Source organism: Populus euphratica, unplaced genomic scaffold (genome assembly GCF_000495115.2).
Source record: "Populus euphratica unplaced genomic scaffold, PopEup_1.0 scaffold19.1, whole genome shotgun sequence".
Taxonomy (NCBI): Eukaryota; Viridiplantae; Streptophyta; class Magnoliopsida; order Malpighiales; family Salicaceae; genus Populus; species Populus euphratica.
The window spans coordinates 1,229,171-1,235,170 of NW_011499853.1; positions in this window are offsets into that span (position 1 = coordinate 1,229,171).

Below are 6,000 nucleotides of genomic sequence, written 5' to 3' on the forward strand. Positions count from 1 at the left end.
AAAAATATTTATTTTTATTTTTTTAATTGTGTTTTATTTAAAAAATTAAAAGGAGATCACTTGATGACTTAGCATTTGTAGAATTTGATCATAATCTCAATTTTGTTCTTGTCGGGTCCAATCCAGTTAAAAAAAAATTAGTTTTTATTTTTATTTTCAATTATGTTTTATTTGAAAAATTAGAAGGAGATCGCTTGATGACGTATCATTTATAGTATTTGATCCCAATCCTAATTTTGTTCTTGCCGGGTCCGACCTAGTTATAAAAAAATTTATTTTAATTTTAATTTTTAATTGTATTTTATTCAAAAAATTAGAAGGATATTATTTGATTACATGACATTTGCAGAATTTAATCGCATTCTCAATTTTGTTCTTGCAGGGTCCGACCCAGTTAAAAAAATTTAATTTTTATTTTTATTTTTAATTATATTTTATTGAAAAAATTAGAAGGAGATCGCTTAATGATGTAGATTTTGTAGTATTTGATCGCAATCCTAATTTTGTTCTTGCTAAAAATTTATTTTTTATTTTTACTTTTAATTGTGTTTTATTTGAAAAATTAGAAGGAGATTGTTTGATGATGTGAAATTTACAGAATTTGATCGCAATCCTAATTTTGTTCTTGCAGGGTTCGACCTAGTTAAAAAAATAGTTTTTATTTTTATATTTAATTGTGTTTTATTCAAAAAATTAGAAAGAGATCGCTTGATGACATGACATTTGTAGTATTTGATTGCAATCCCAATTTTGTTCTTGCCGGGTTTGATCCAGTTATAAAAAAATTTATTTTTTATTTTTATTTTTAATTATGTTTTATTCAAAAAATTAGAAGAAGATTGTTTAATGATGTTGCATTTGTAAAATTTGATCGTAATCCTAATTTTGTTCTTGCAGGGTCTGAACCAGTAAAAAAAATTCAATTTTTATTTTTATTTTTAATTATATTTTATTTGAAAAATTAGAAATAGATCATTTGATGATGTAGGATTTAAAGAATTTTATTGCAATTCAAATTTTATTCTTGATGGTATTTTTACCTGATGATCATGCGCGCTTAATAAACCATGAAAAATATAATCCTTATTTGATAGATTTTGTATGTTATGAAATTGCACGTAGTTTAATGGAATAATAAATAATATTTGATATTAATATTATTTATTTCATAATGTAATAATAGTAGTTAAATCTACAATATTTAAATTAAAAATAATTAATATGAATATATATATATATATATTAATATATTAATTATTTTATAACCTTAATTTAAAAGGTATTTTTTTAATCAAATATATTAAATTATTTTTTATTCAACCTCAATTTCAACCACAGTTTTAACTATATATATATTTTCAAACTAAACTCAACTAAAAATAAAAAATAAAAAAGTAATTCTTTTAAACTATAATTATAATATATACCACGATACTAAACACACTTTTAGCTAAATCTCTTAAATTAAATCATGGCATTTAAACAATTTTAGATATTGACAAAATTGAATTATAAGCAACATAGGCCTCTCTCTATCTCATTCTCTCATGCATACACAGTACTCGCCGCGCAGGGTGGCAAGGGTGCTTGAGGACCATCGTCGATGCCAGCGGAATTGGCTGTGAATTTTAGGAAAGACGACAAGGAGACCATGGCCATGCTTTGTTCCACCAAATAAAGTCCAAAGAGAAGGAAACTAATCGAACTCGAATAAGACTAAAAAGTTGTGCTATAAGATGAGATTGCACATGCACATACCTATCGAATCCCTCGAGTCTGTCCACAAATGAAGGGCCCCTTCTGCTTCCTAGCTGACATATGAATCTTCAGCCGGAAGGGATGGCCGTCAAGTCATTCTTAATTTACTTCTGCTCCTATATATCAGTTATAATTTATTCATTCATGGATGCCTTTGTGTGTCTATATAATTAGATTTAATTACTTGTTGATAAATTCGATGCCTCTAAGAGTGTTCTATATTAATCATAAACCTATTTTGATGAAACGTAAAGTCCAAAATCAAGAGTAATTGGAGCCCAGCAAGAGTACTGGTCAAAAGGGATGCCCCATGCCTTGTCCTTTACAGCTACATAACCTAGGCCATGACGTCTTGCCCAAGTACTAGAATAATCAACACCATTTTTGGGATCGCATTGCCTGGAGAAAAGAGGCTTGTGATGTCTCTCTATACGTGTAGACCACAATAAATTAAAGAAGAAAAGTAGGGTTATGAAAACGTGAGAGGGAATTTTTAGAGCATGATTACTCCTTTTCTAATGAATGAAACCCTACTTTTATACAGTACTCAAAGTGGCCTCGTTGCAACTTGCTTGTGTATCTTAATTATTTCTTATTCTCTCCAAGATTTATGATATCATACACATATACTGAGCTAGAATTAAAATAACCAAGATCTAGATTAATTGCTACATCTACTCGTCTCTTATTGATTGCACTCAATTAGTCCATGCGATCGAGTATAATTTTCCTATAAATCTCTCTCTGTTTTCCATCGAAAGGTCCTTTTCTTCGAAGGAAAAAAAAAAACCTTCAAATTTTCCCGTTCTTCTAAACATGCTTTGCTTGTCTGCTTTATTATGATGAAAATGACGAAAGCCTGGCTTATTTATTATCTATTTTCTCTCGTCTGATTTAAATATATTAAATTCAAAAGCAATCATGAGATTTGGAACATGATAAATGTTAGAATATAATTTCATCGTGTATATTCAATATCAAATTAAATACAGATTTTATCATACAAGATTCCAGCCTTTTAATCAATTAAACTCTAATGTTATATTATAAAGTTATTCAACTTGCACTTGGTTACTGAATTTTAGAAAACTATAATATATATCCTAAATTATAATACGCGCATAAGAATTCATTTTATACTTGGCATGTAAAATGAAAAACAAAATCATCTAATTATTTGTAAGTTTGTGACGCTTATATTAAATATTATAATCTTGTCATTAAATTAAAAAACCTTAGTTATTTCTTCCACCCATCTTCTTTCTCTACCCACCAAACCTAGCCGCCACCTTCCTTTCCCTTTAATCCCTCGTCAGCCACAATCTCTGATTATAAACTCACCAAACCCACAATCCGTGATTAAAACCATAAGCACGCAGCCTCACCAAACCCACAATATATGATGAATGATGAAATCTAATGGTGCTTCATGATTTCATGCCCTAAACAAAATAAATATGAAGATCCAAAAACCTAATGAAATCACAATCTTTAGACAAATCAAGCTGCAACATGTCAGGAGTTTGTCCTGTTTTGCAATCTTTTGTCAAGATTGATGCTTGAAAAACTCTGTTGCCATTGTGCAGAAGATACCCCACCAGTTTTTTTGCAAGACAGAGGTCGTTCTTTGTAATTTACAAGGGGAATGTTGGGCTATGAATTCACTCCCTGATTTAAAAGGGCAAGCAATGCACATTTTTTCTGGAGGGTGGATAGCTTTTGTTCGTGACAACAATTAATATCAAGATAGGGGATGTCTGCATGTCTAAGCTTGTTGGCAAGTGTATCAAGATAATAGCAGCGTCTCGCAATGATCCTCCCTTATGAGGCTCATGGAAGAAGAGGTTTGAGAGATTTTATGAATTTCTCTAAAAGTACCGGATAAAAAATGGGTTTATTAAACTGAAAATGAGAAAAAAAATCATCTGTATACAAACAAGATATATATATATATATATATACACACATGCTAATACAAACAAGGTCGTGGTTGGGAGAATATATATATATACATGCTGCCTAGCTACCCATCGAAGATCAAATTAACAGAAAAAAGCAAATCAATATTGCAACCTTGCTAGTAGCTTTTCTAGGAACTCATGACTCATAAGCTAACAGTCAGAAGCAAACAAAGAAAACTGAATCTACCATTTCAGAAGTGTACAATAATACGTAAGGAGCTTGCATTAGTCGATTCTTTGATGCATATTTGACAATTCAGCAAAGCCCCTCTTGGCCACTAAGCATGCATGATTTTTCTTTCAACAGATGCCAACTTCCATAATTGCTCAAATCGGTACTAGCTAGCAGCAGTTGTAGTCGTGTAGTCGTAGCACTAAGCTCCATAGCTTCTAAAATAATTGCAATAAAGGTACACTTCTCTCCATAAGCAAGCCCCCACCTCATTGTCTGGCCTCAAAATCTCACCCAACACCCATTTGATTGACTCATCATGATTTAACCTCCCCCAAAATGGACCCACTTACATCATGACTGCCCCGTGGACGGACAGCAATGAACAAGTACTCGTAGTTGTGCCTTGATAGGGGCCATGAGAGAAAAGAAGATACCCTCTTTTGAAAGGATCAAGAGGGAGGGGTGAAAGTAACGAGCGCAAACAAGGCTATTCTTAATTTTTAGCATGGAGTTTTTTTAAAAAATATCGGGGAAATAATATATTTGAAAAATGTTAAACATTATATTTTAAAAAATATATATAATATTTATGATTTATTACTATTCAGGATAATGATATCTTTTAAAAAATATTAAGTTATTAAAAACAATGAATGAATGAAAAAAACCTCACCAAGCATCTGATTATAATATTATTGATATTATAAAAAAATTCTCAACAAAAAATATAAAAAAAATTATTTACTGTAAACCAAATAAGATACCTTATCACCCAAAAATAAATATTGACCCACTTGTCTTTTAGGGGAAGTATGATATATTTGAGTCACCATTAATAATTTTTGTATGTTATTTAATTCTTCTTATCAAGATGTTTATAAATTTATTAATAGTGTTATAATAAAAAATTTAATGTCTTCAACATTTTTTCTCTCTTTTCTCTCTTTTTTTTATTTAATATTTTTTAAAATATGTCAATGTAAGCTATAACAATCATATTTCTAAGTTACAAAAGTACAAACTATATTATTTTACCAATACTTTTTACTATATTATTCCATCAATATTTTTAATTCACTTTTATCATTTAAAAAAAAATCCGCAAACAAGGTTACGAGCCGACACAGATTCAGATCATTGCGTCATAGGGACCCATTTATGACCGCGACTGTCATGTAAGTTACGTCACCCAGGTGTCACCCTCAATCAGTCAACGAGATAAATAAATTAAAACAACAGAGACAGCGGCGCCGACAGGTTAAACGAGCAAATTAAGGACATGTCATAACAGGGGATGGTTACTCTAGCAAGGTCGTGCTAATGTGCGCGTTAAGGGTAGATGCGCCCTATGGGTTAATGCGGATCCGCATTTACGGGTACGGATGTGATGACAGAAGATGTACACATTTTCCGTGTCTTCGGTGGATCAACACCATCTTTTGGAAGGCTACTCCGTGTTGATGCCCACGTGGATCCCTTATGCTTTTGATTCATTTTTCTTATTTGTACCATTTATCATCATATCAATTCCGCTGCTTGTTAAGCGAGTTACAACTTGGGGCACATTTTACTTTTGCGTTTGTAACTATTTTTACATTTTAAAACTATATATGATTTTAAAAAATTAAATTAATATTTTATAATAATGTTAATACATAACAATGTTAAAAATAAAATAAAATTTTAATTTATTTTCAAGCAAAATCTTTTAAAAACATATCCTATACTATCATACAAAGCACACACCTATAAAATATGTTGGTATTAAAAAGAATTTTTTTATATAAATTTTATAATTTTAATATTGATAGCCTATCTTAAACAAATTAGAACGATAAATGTCTATTATATGATGTCAAAATGAGTTGGATGTGGAATATAAAATTTTATGAATTAGCCTATAAGAGATTAAACAAAAGATCCATCAATGAAAAGGTTGGTATCTTTTTTTCACCAGAGGAAGACGGGTTCATGATGATTATTTGGACTAGTTTATGTTCCTAGTCTTATTCATGAAAATAACATCATCAACAAAGGTTATCGTATACTCTAAAAATAAAAGAATTATACCCTATGTCGTCATGCTGAATCTTAAGTTTCTTTAAA